Below are 12,193 nucleotides of genomic sequence, written 5' to 3'. Positions count from 1 at the left end.
TTTGTCGTGGCTTGTGCCTCCTGACCTTTCCACATGGTAACCAGCGTCGCTTATCATTTTTAAAAACAGCAGTTTCACCTTCAATACAGTGGCTGTTCCTGAAGCACCTGCTGTCCTAACCAGCAATTCTACCAGCAGCAGTTCGGCCACACAGGCTGCAGCAAGGTGGGAATTCTGTTCCCCCAGGCACCAGCTCTGTCACAGCCACTACAAGAAATTAAAGCTAGATCTCTATCCTTCTATGGAACCCAGGGTCCAAAGGTTGCAATGAAATCCTTCTAGCTCAGAGAGGATAAATAGCAAGTGGCTCTTCTTGCTGTGTCTCCTGAAAAAGGGCTGTCCTTCTGCTCAGCCCCCACTAAAGGACCCTACATATGGTCCCTCCCTCCCACTTCCCATCAGCGAGTTGCTGACTCAGCCTCCTGACCCCAGGTTCATTTTATTTAATCAAACAAATGTAACACGTCTTTGCATTGTTAACAAAAGCAGCAGGAAAAAAAAGTAACACACGTTTACACAGTTAAATAAAATAATATTCCACCACAACAAAATAGTTTAAATATATTGACTTTGTGAAAGAATAACTGGGATTCAGAACCAGTTAGGGAGACATGATAGTTGTGTGGCAAACATTCACAATGATTCATGGAAACCTTGCTAAAATGAACATATGTTCAAACATCTTTAAAAAGCCACAACATAACACAATGCTAAAAGCAAAATTTGTTGCTTTACATACCAGGAATATCAGGTGTGTGTTAAGACTTTATTCCATATCTAGATTTCTGTCTATATTTAGTAAATGATTAAAAATTCCTCTGGGTCTTTGTTTGTTTGTTTATTTGAGACAAGGTTTCTCTGTGTAGCCGGGTCTATCCTGGAACTCTCTCTCTGTAGACCAGGCTTGAACTCAGAGTTCTGCCTGCCTCTGCCTCTTCAGTGCTGGGATCAAGGGTGTGCACACCCAGCTTCTCTGAGTCTATTGTTGGGTTAAGGATTTTTGCTATGAAAACTATGTCAGTATAAATCTCTCTTCAAAGACATTCTTTTTTTTGGGGAGGGCTCTGGGCCAATCCCCAGTCGCCCAGTCCTTTATTCCAAAGGGCTCTTTATACAATGCCAAGGGGTGAGGCAAAAGATCTCCCCCTGTCAAGATCAAAGTACAACGTACAGCCAAGTGTAGACCCTTTAAAACACCTGGAAACCACGCCCCTGGACAAATCATCTTGTTATGCAGCCCTGCTGGGCAAAGCAAGCTCAGATTCTCTGACCTTGAGTAAGGTCTCACTAGGAAGCCTCTGTGGGCAACCACAGTATTCTTGATGATAACCATTCTGACTAGCATGAGATGAAATCTCTAAGTAGTTTTGTTTTCTGAGATAAGGTTTCTCTGTGTAGCCCCCAGTGGTCCTAGATTTCACTCTGTAGAACAGGATGGCCTTGAACTCAGAGATCTATCTGCCTCTGCCTTCCAAGTGCTAGGATTAAAGGTGTGTACCACCAAAGACATTTTAAAAAAAAAATTATTTATGTTATTTTGTGTGTGTGGGTATTTTCTCTGCAGATATGTCTGTCTGTCTGTCTGTATCCTTACCATGTATGTGCACCATGTAAAAGCCTGATGCCCACAAATGTCAGAAGGGCATCTTGGATCTGGAATTACAGATGATTGTGAGCTGCATTGTGGGTGCTGAGAACCAAACCTGGTTCTTCAGTTCTAGTAAACACTGAGCCATCTCTTTGGCCCCCTAAAGGCATTCTTGATGATTAAATCTTCTTTTTTTGTGGGGAAGGATACTCTGTAGTTGTGGAAATGATCTCACAAGACATTTTCAAGAAAGTTTAATAAAGTTAAAGTTTTTGATTAAATGCTCGGACAGTGCTTTGAGAACCACAGTTTGAATAAATCTGACTCAAACCTCAGTTAAAAAGTGAGCTTGGCTCACCAACCAACCATCTTGCACTTAAACGAGTCTCCAAGGGATACTTCAATGACCTGACCCTTTGTCCTGATCATTTTCATTAGACATTAAAATTGTAGTTCAACTTGCAAAGGAAGGAGGGAGAGAGGGAGGAAGAGAGAGAGAGAGAGAGAGAGAGAGAGAGAGAGAGAGAGAGGGGGATGGATTTGAAAGACATACCACGATTGAGTAAATACATTGTAAAATAAATTTACAAATGATTGGAAGGTTTAGTAATGCCTGTTTGATGATGTTAAAAAAGTCAATGGGTTTTTGGTTGTTGTTTTAAAGGTATAATAATGGCAATGTGTTTATTTTAGAAAAGAGTCATTTTCTTTTCAAGATCTACATTGAATGCTTGCTGATGAAATAAGATGTGTCTCATTGCTTCAGTAAAGAGGCAGGAGACATGATGGATAAATCAGGGGAAAACAATAACTCCCCATGAACTGATCACTGGTGAAACCAGGCCATGGGTACTTAAGTGGGAGTTGGTGTTAGGATCCCGCCCTCACTCCTGCACATGCGCATCTCGGGGTCTTGCATCTTACATCATCAGGGGGTGCTGACAACGACTTACCGGCATGGTCACACAATCTGCGCCTTAAAAGCCAGATGCGCCGGGCAGTGGTGGCACACGCCTTTAATCCCAGCACTCGGGAGGCAGAGCCAGGTGGATCTCTGTGAGTTCGAGGCCAGCCTGATTCTGCAGAGTGAGTTCCAGGAAAGGCGCAAAGCTACACAGAGAAGCCCTGTCTCGAAAAAAAAAAAAAAAACCCAAAAAACCAAAAAACAAAAAACCAAGAAGAAAAAAAAAAAAGCCAGATGCAGACCCTACCCTCTGTCTCTGCTCTCTGCCCTGCTCTGCCCTGCTCCCCTCTTCCCCAACCCCACCATCTTTCTCTCTCACCAGGCCTGCCCCCCCCCCCCCTTTCCCTTCTAATAAAGCTCTGAAAACTAACACTGGGTTCTGCCGTGACCGTGACCTTTCCACGCTGTAACCAGCAATGCCACCAGCGCCATCTGTCATCCTTTAGGTTGGTGCTGCTGTTTTCCCTATTTTAGAATTTGCTCTGGATTGCTGCCCTTCTCTCCTCCATGCTGGGGCTTGAACTCCCGGCTTCAAGCATGCTAGTCCAGCTGCACTCTACCACTCAGCTGCGCCTCTGGCTAGACTAAGCTTCTTTTTGATGCTTTCTCTTCCTTCCCTCCCTCCCTCCTCTTTTTTTTTTTTTTTTTAGGGAAGATATTTTAAATTTATTTATTTATTTTTATTTCACATACATTGGTGTTTTAGCCATGGGTGATGGGTCCCAGGAACTGGAGTTACAGACAGTTGTGAGATGCCATGTGGGTACTGGGAATTGAACCAGGGTCCTCTGGAAGAACAGTCAGTGCTCTTGTTTGTTTTTGGGTTTTGTTTGTTTGTTTTTGTTTTTGTTTTTTGTTTTTGAGACAGGGTTTCTCTGTGCAGCTTTGCGCCTTTCCTGGAACTCGCTCTGTAGACCAGGCTGGCCTTGAACTCACAGAGATCTGCCTGGCTCTGCCTCCAGAGTGCTGGGATTAAAGGCGTGCGCCGCCGCCGCCGCCGCCGCCGCCGCCCGGTTTAGCGCTCTTAACCACTGAGTCATCTCTCCAGCCCCCTCCGTCTCTACTCTTATTTAATTTTTGAGTCAGAGTTTCATGCAGCTGAGTGCTGGGATTAAAGACATGTGCCACCATGTCCAGTTCCTTCCCAAATCTTATACTGGCTTGGTTCCTTTGAACGGTGTTGAATAGTAGCGATAGTTGGGTTAGGAAAACATCTCAGTCAGTAAAGGGCTTTCTGGGCAGGCATGAGAACCCAAATTTGATCCCTAAAACCCTCTCTTAAAATCTGAGTGTGGTGACATGTATTTGTTTTTTTTTTTTTTTAATTAAATTTTTTTTTCATTTATTTTTCACACCAACCACAGTTCCCTCCCTCCTCACTTGTTCCTTCCCCCTCCTCCCGTCTATCCCCCATCCACTCCTCCTCCTCCATTCAGAAAGGGGCAGGCCTCCCATGGGAATCAACAAAGCATATCATATCACGTTGAGGCAGGACCAAACTCCTCCCCCTGCATCAAGGCTGGGTGAGGCATCCCAGCATGGCGAATAGGTTCCAAAAAGCCAGCTCATGCGCCAGGGACAGGTCCTGATCTCACTGCTAGGGGCCCCACAAACAAACCAAGTCACACACCCACATGTAGAGGGCCTAGGTCAGTCCCTTGTAGGCTCCCTAGCTGTCAGTCCAGAGTCCCTGAGCCCCCGCTAGCTCAGGCCAGCTGTCTCTGTGGGTTCCCCCATCATGATCTTGATCCCTCTGGCTTGTGGAATCCCTCCTCCCTCCCTTAAACTGGACTCCCCGAGCTCAGCCTAGAGCTTGGCTGTGAATCTCTGCATCGGCTTCCATCAGTTACTGAATGAAGGCTCTCTGATGACAATTATGGTAGTCACCAATCTGATCACAGTAGATGGCCAGTTCAGGCTCCCTCTCCACTACTGCTAGGAGTCTTAGCTGGGGTCATGCTTGTGGATTTCCTGGTTTCTCCCTAACCCCAGAATGGCCCCCTCTATCAAGATATCTCTTTCATTACTCCCCTATTCTGTACCACCCCCGACTTGACCATCCTGGTCCCTCATATTCCCAGCTCGTCCCCTCTACCCCTCCACCCCAAGTTTACCCAGGAGATCTCATCTATTTCTGCTTCCAAGGGAAATCCATGCATTTCTTTTAGGGTCCTCTTTGTTACCTAGCTTCTCTGGGGCTGTGGATTATAGCCTGATTACCCTTTGCTTTACATCTAATATCCACTTAGGTTGTTATCTGGGTTTTTTTGTTTTGTTTTGTTTTGTTTTTTTGAGACAGGGTTTCTCTGTGTAGCTTTGTGCCTTTCCTGGAACTCACTCTATAGACCAGGCTGGCCTCGAACTCTCAGAGATCCGCCTGGCTCTGCCTCCCGAGTGCTGGGATTAAAGGCGTGCGCCACCACCGCCCGGCCATTGGCTGTCTCTTAAGCAATGGCTGTCCTAGTCAGAGATTGCAGCTCCGCTGCTACCAGCAGTGGTTTGGTCATAAGGCCCACAGCCTGAGGGGATTCTGTTCCTTCAGGCACTCTTTCAAAGCTGCTAAGAGAGACTTTATTATCTAAATCTAAAGAATTCAGGATTCAAAGCTTTAGGTGGAATTCTGCTCTCTCTGAAGCTAACCTTCTCCCTTTGCTGGTGTCTTCTAAAAAACCCCAGTGTCATCCTCTCAGCCCTCACTTAAAAAACCCTTGCTCCACGTGGTCCTTCTTACCACTTTCTGTCAGCTACTCGCTGATTCAGCCTCCTGCTTGCAGGTTAATTTTATTTAATCAAGCACATCTTTGAATTGCTAACAAAAACAGTAGGAAAAAATGCAGCACATTTTGAAATATTATTCCCCAAACACTTATGAGTGAGTACATATCATGTTTGTCTTTCTGGGTCTGGGTTACCTCACTCAGGATGATATTTACTAGATCCATCCATTTGCCTACAAATTTCGTGATGCCATTGTTTTTCTCTGCTGAACAGTTCTCCATTGTGTAAATGTACCACATTTTCTTTATCCATTCTTCAGTTGAGGGGCATCTAGATTGTTTCCAGGTTCTGGCTATTATAGATAATGCTGCTATGAGCACAGTTGAGCAAGTATCCTTATGGTATGATTGAGCATCCCTTGGGTATAGGCCCAGGAGTGGTATTTCTGGATCTTGAGGTAGATTGATTCCTGATTTTCTGGGAAACCACATACTGATTTCCAAAGTGGCTGTACAAATTTGCATTCCCATCAGCAGTAGAGGAGTGTTCCCCTTGCTCCACATCCTTTTCAGCATAGGCTGTCATCAGTGATTTTGATCTTAGACATTCTGACAGGTATAAGATGGTATCTCAGAGTCATTTTGATTTGCATTTCCCTGATAGCAAAGGATGTTGAACAATTCTGTGTATCTCAGCCATTTGAGATTCTTCTGTTGGAGAATTCTCTGTTTAAATCTGCACCCCATTTAAAAATTGGATTATTTGCTATTTTGATGTCTAGTTTCTTGTGTTTTTTTTAAATATATTTTGGAGATCAGCTCTCTGTCAGATGTGGTGAAGATCTTTTTCCTATTCTGTAGGCTGCTGTTTTGTATTATTGACAGTGTTCTTTGCCTTACAGAAGCTTTTCAGTTTCAGGAGGTTCCATTTATATTAATTGTTGATCTCAGTGTCTGTGCTGCTGGTGTTATATTCAGAAAATTGTTTCCTGTGTCAATGTGTTCAAGGCTACTTCCTACTTTCTCTTCGGTAAGATTCAGTGTAACTGGATTTACATTGAGGCCTTTGATCCACTTGGACTTGAGTTTTGTGCAGGGTGACAGATATGGGTTTATTTGCATTCTTCTATATGTTGACATCTAGTTATGCCAGTACCTTACTGCTTTCTTTTTTCCATTGTATAATTTTGGCTTCTTTGTCAAAAATCAGGTATTCATAGGTGTTTGGATTTCTATCAGGGTCTTTGCTTCCATTCCATTGCTCCACCTGTTTTTATGCCAGTACCATACTATTATTTTTGTCTTTTTTTAATTAAATTTTTTTATTCATTTAACATACCAATCACAGATTCCCTTCTCATCCCTCCTCCCAGCTGCCCCCCAACCTCCCCTCCCAGCCACCTCCCTCTCCCTCCTCCAAAAGGGTAAAGGCTCCCATGGGGAGTCAGCAAAGCCTGGTACATTCAGTTGAGGCAGGACCAAGCCCCTCCCCCACATCAAGGGTGAGCAAGGCATCCCACCATAGGTAATGGGGGCTCCAAAAAAGCCAGCTCAAGCACCAGGGATAGATCCTTATCATACTGCCAGGGGGCCCCTCAAACAGACCCAGCTACACAACTGTCTCCTGGATGCAGAGGGTCTAGTCTGGTCCCATGCAGGCTCCACAGCTGTTGGTCTAAAGTGCATAGGTTCCTTTGAGTTTAGTTCAGTTGTCTCTGTAGATTTCTCCATCATGGTCTTGACCCCCTTTGCTCATAGAATCCCTCTTCTCTTTCATCAGCTGGACTCCTGGAGCTCCACCTGGTGCTTGGCTGTGGATCTCTGCATCTGCTTCCATCAGTTACTGGATGAAGGCTCTCTTGGTCCAATCAGAGCTGGCTATTATGCCGTTTTCATTACTATAGCTCTGTAGTAGAGCTTGAAGAGTGACATGTATTTGTAATTCCAGTGCTGGGGGCGCGTGCGTGCGTGCGTGCGTGCGTGCGTGCGTGCGTGCGTGCGTGTGTGAGACAGAAGGATGCCTGGGGCACTCTGGATAGCCAGCCTAGCCCAATCAATGAGTCCCAGGCTAGGGAGACTATATCTCCAAAGAACAAGGTGAATGGTACCTGAGAATTGGTAACCCAGCTTGACCTGTGACCTGTACACACACTCACACATACACATACAGGAGAATTACTGAGAGATGCTCTCTTAAGTTTGCTTCTAACCTTTCGTTTTATATTTTTAGTTGGGAGCCTAGCCTGTAACAGCTGAGCTATCTCTCCAGCCCCTAACCCAGTGGTTCTCAACCTTCTTAACGCTGCAACCCCTTAATACAGTTCTTCATGTTTCTGTGACCCCCCAATCATGAAATTATTTTCATTGCTACCTCATAACTGTAATTTTGCTACTGTTATGAATTGTAATGTAAATATCTGATATGCAGGATGTCTGATAGGCGGCCCCTGTGAAAGGGTCCTTCTACCCTCCAAGGGGTCAAGGCCCACATGTTGAGAACCACTGCCCTAACTTTCATCTATAACTAACTAATTTGGCTGGTCTGACCATGCTGGTTTGTAATCCCTGCTATTTGAAGTCTGAGGCAGGAGCATTTCAAGTTCAGAGCCAGGCAATTCAGAGTCAGAGTTCAGTGTAATTCAATGAGACTTTGTCTCACAGAAAGGAGGGGTGGGGTGGGCCAGAGATAGCACTCAGCAGTAAAGAATGTGTGCTGTGCATGAGGCCCAAGGAAAAAAGGATCTTGCTTTTCCACTTTTGGTTAACAACATACATCTCATCAAAAAAGATTTTTCAATTTTTTCAAGATTTCTTTCTTTTCCTTTTAATCATCAGTGGGCACTAAGTTTATCAAATGGTCTTATGAAATCTACTGCACACGTATTGATTGTGTTCTTTTGATTATTTGAACAATGTATATTACAATATAACATAAAAATGCTAGATAAGTAAAAATCTATTTGTCTTTCAATTTCTTTTTCTCCCCTTTTGATAATGACACCTTAAATTCAATTTATTGTAAAACATTTTTATTTAGTGTGTGTGTGTGTGTGTGTGTGTGTGTGTGTGTGTGTGTGTGTGTTTTCCAGGATGTGTGTATGGGGGTCAGAGGCTAACTTGTGGGAGTGGATTTTTCCTTTACCAAGCGGGGCTGAAGACTGAACTCATACGTCAGGCTTGGTGGCAGATGCCTTTATCTACTGAGCCAAGTGGCTGGTTGAGTCCTTAATTTTCTTCAGCCACACAAATCTGGCAGATTAAATGAACCTGTTGGCACTCTATGGAGGATGCTTTGGTTGTGCCTGCGCTGACATTACTTGGTGTCACATCATCGACCACAGGAGAGTCTGCAGGCCTCCCCTCTACCCCACGGGAGAGAGAGAGGCATGGAAAGACTGCACAGTTTTTTTTTTTAATAAAAAATATTTTGTTTTAGGGCTGGAGAAATGGCTCAGCAGTTAAGAGCACAGGCTATTCTTTCAGAGGACCTGGGTTCAATTCCCAGCACCCACATGGCAGCTTACAACTAACCATCTGTGACTCTAGTTCCAGGGGATCTGACACCCTCAGACAGACATACAGGCAGGCAAAACCCCAATGTACATAAAATAAAAATAATGAAAAAATAAAAATATTTTGTTTTGATTAAAAATTACCAAAGAGAGGATAAATAATTACTTGAATCTCTTCCTTATCATAATGTTATTTTTTTCACAAAACTCTTTTTACCAGTAAACATCTTTTTGTATATAAAAATACTTTGTTTTATTTTCTGAGTGTTTTGCCTGTATGTGTTTTATTTTATGAATGTGTTGCCTCTGTGCATCATGAGAACGCCTGGTGCCTGTGGAGACCAGAAGAGGGCATCGGATCCCCAGGACTGGAGTTACAGGTGCTTGTGAGCTGCCTTGTGGGTGCTGGCAACTGAACCCAGGTTCTCCGGAAGAGCAGCCAGTGCTCAAAAGCCTGGAGCCACCTCTCCATCCCCTCGGTTTGTTCTTGACTCCCATGCACAGCAGATGTCCGCATCATGGTGTGGCAACAGCCTGGGAATGGCACATTGTGGCCCTAAGAGCTGACAGTGTCATTTGGCACTTTGAAGGTTACTGATTTGAGAGGGCTAATGACTGTGTCCACAGTGGGGTATTTTTTTTCTAAGAGCTTCAGTAGGATATTGGCAAAATTGAGCTGGCAGACCAAGTGGAGGGTGAGGGCAGTGGCAAGGTGTGTGATTTCATCAGGGCCATTTGGGAGATGCTCCTGTTGCATCCCAGAGTTCAGAGGGGATTGGAATAGAGGTCTTGAGAACTTAGCTCGGAATGGATTTGGGCTTAGTCAGTGTAAAGTGTAACCTTGGTTACCAGGGTTTGAGGAGGCAGAATCCCATGACCTTCCTGGGTGCTGACTTACTGCAGAAGTGCTCTGTACATCTGTGAGAGCAGCAACATCACCTCGGTACTGACCCTACAGACTTGTCGATGGCTTGTGGGATCTGAGACATCCTGGGAGCCTTTTCTGCTCTGAGCCATGCACTGACAACCACATAGAAGAGGATTAGTAAATTTCAAACATAAAAGCACATTTTGGATTGTGTTGTTCTGTTCTTGATTTCCTTTTTAATGTTGCATCCAGCCTTTAAAGTACTAGCCAGTAAATCATCTTGTTTCTATAAAAATTGAGGGGACGTTCCGATGGGGTGGACCATCATGGTGGATATCTCCTGGATGGAAGATCCTGACTGTATCTTTGTCTCTGGATGGCTTCAGTTACTTTTCAAGCGCTCACCAAAACCACAGCTGGACTTGACAGACTATTTCCCACTGATTTTCGAGAGCATGTATGTCTTAAGACATGTGTTACGTGTGTTTTTATGCAGATAGTACTAAGTGTTCTAAATCTTGCATTACAGGAGTTAGACAATTTCCAAACAGCTTTATTGAACTGTTTTGAAAAGATTCTACCACCAGGCAGTGGTGGCACACACCTTTAATCTAAGCACTCAGGAGGCAGAGGCAGGAGGATCTATGAATTTGAGGCCAGCCTGGTCTACAGAGTGAGAGCCATTACAGCCAAGGCTACAGAGAAAAACTCTGTCTCAAAAAGAAAAGAGAAGGTTCTACCAAAACCAGGAAGACCCAACGTGTCCAAAATCAAGTGAACTTGAACTTGTCAGGAGTTGGATGAATTTCAAAGCTATGCATTCAGCTATTGAATCTGGCTGCTTCTAAGTCAGGCAAGATGCTGTTACTTTCTAATTCTCCTTCTGTGCTTGTGCGTGCAAGGGTGAATATTTGTATACATATAAACATGCACATTCTTTATGCACTACAGGACAGTGACGGGAAAGAAGCTCCCCTTCCATGGATTTAGGGAAGGAAGACTAACAATGCTGTGGCCATAGACTGAGGAATCCAGAGTGCATGACATTTAATATTCTGTAAGTGCAGTATGAGTATGTCCTGCTCTTTGTCACTTATAAAAGTCACTAAAATAGAAGACATGTAGACCGAACAATTCACTTTAAAGATAATTTAGCATATTACCTTTAAAAATGATTACTTTCCTTTTATCAGAGTGTGTGTGTGTGTGTGTATGTGTGTGTGTGTGTGTGTGTGTGTTGGTGTGTATGGGGGTGTGAGTCCACATGTGAACATGTGGAGGTCGGAGGTTGATATCGTGGCTTTTCCTTGATTGCCATCCACCTTAGGTATTAAAGCAGTGTCTCTCACTTGAACCTAGAGCTAGAGATTAGGTAGTTGACCTCGCCAGCTGGCTCTGGACTCTCCCGGACCCTCCACTTTTGCATTGTGACAACAGGTGGGTTTCCATGTACAGGATTTGACAGCCCCATCTTTTAAAACTAATTTTTAGGGGCTAGGGAGAGGACACAGTGGAAAAAGCCCCTGCTCTACAAGCGTGAATATCCAAGTTCAAATCCTCAGCGCTCATTTAAAATCTAGCCATGGTATTACCGTCACCTCAGTACTTCTGGGTGGGGCAGGCAGGTGGATCCTGGGAGATTGCTGGACAGCTAGCCTGCTCCAAAGTACAAACTCCAGGTTCAGAGAGAGAGGCACGATCTTATAAAACTAAAGTAGAGAAGTGACTGGGAAAGACATCTGGCATTAACCTCTGATCTCTGTAATTGCCTTTGTGGGCGAGCACTACCCCGCCTCCCAAGTGCAAAAACACACAATTGAGTTACCGTACAAAGCGATTGTCTTAGATAGGGTTTCTATTGTGCAGATACCATGATCAAAAGTGACCCCGGAGAGGAAAGGGCTTACATTTTGGTTTACATTTGTAGTCCATCATAGAGGGAAATTAGCACAGGAACTCAAGGACCATGGAGGAAGGAAGGGGTCAGTGCAGAGGGCTGTGAGGATCATTGCTTGCTGGCTTGCATCTCATGGCTTGCTCAGCTTAGATTCTTGTACAACTAAGGACTACTAGCCTGGGAGTGGCACTCTCCTCACCCTGTGAGGACAATCCAATAGAGGCATTGTCTCAACTAAGATTCCTTCTTCACAGATATGTCTAGGTTTGTTTGTTTTTTGAGACAAGGTTTCTCTGTGTAACAGTCCTGGCTATCCTGGAACTCACTCTGTAGACCGGGCTGGCCTCGAACTCAATTTATAGAGATCTGCCTGCCTCTGCCTCCCAAGTGCTGGGATTAAAGTTGTGCGCCACCACTGCCCGGCTCCTATCAAGCTTAACTGCAGTACTTAAACTTTTCTTAGGCCTCCGAAGAGCACAAGGCAGGAGATGTATTTCCAGAACTTGAGGTAGTGAAAGCTGCTGGATAGTGGCGTGGAGGGGCTAGGGGAACAAACTGTTTAGGTTAATGCTTTGCTTAAAAGAAGTATGTAACTCGAGCCCATGTCATGCTGTTTCACGAGGTTATGTAAATGTGGAAACACTGCT

Source organism: Onychomys torridus, chromosome 23 (assembly GCF_903995425.1).
Source record: "Onychomys torridus chromosome 23, mOncTor1.1, whole genome shotgun sequence".
Lineage (NCBI taxonomy): Eukaryota > Metazoa > Chordata > Mammalia > Rodentia > Cricetidae > Onychomys > Onychomys torridus.
Note: the sequence above shows the minus strand (reverse complement) of the source record.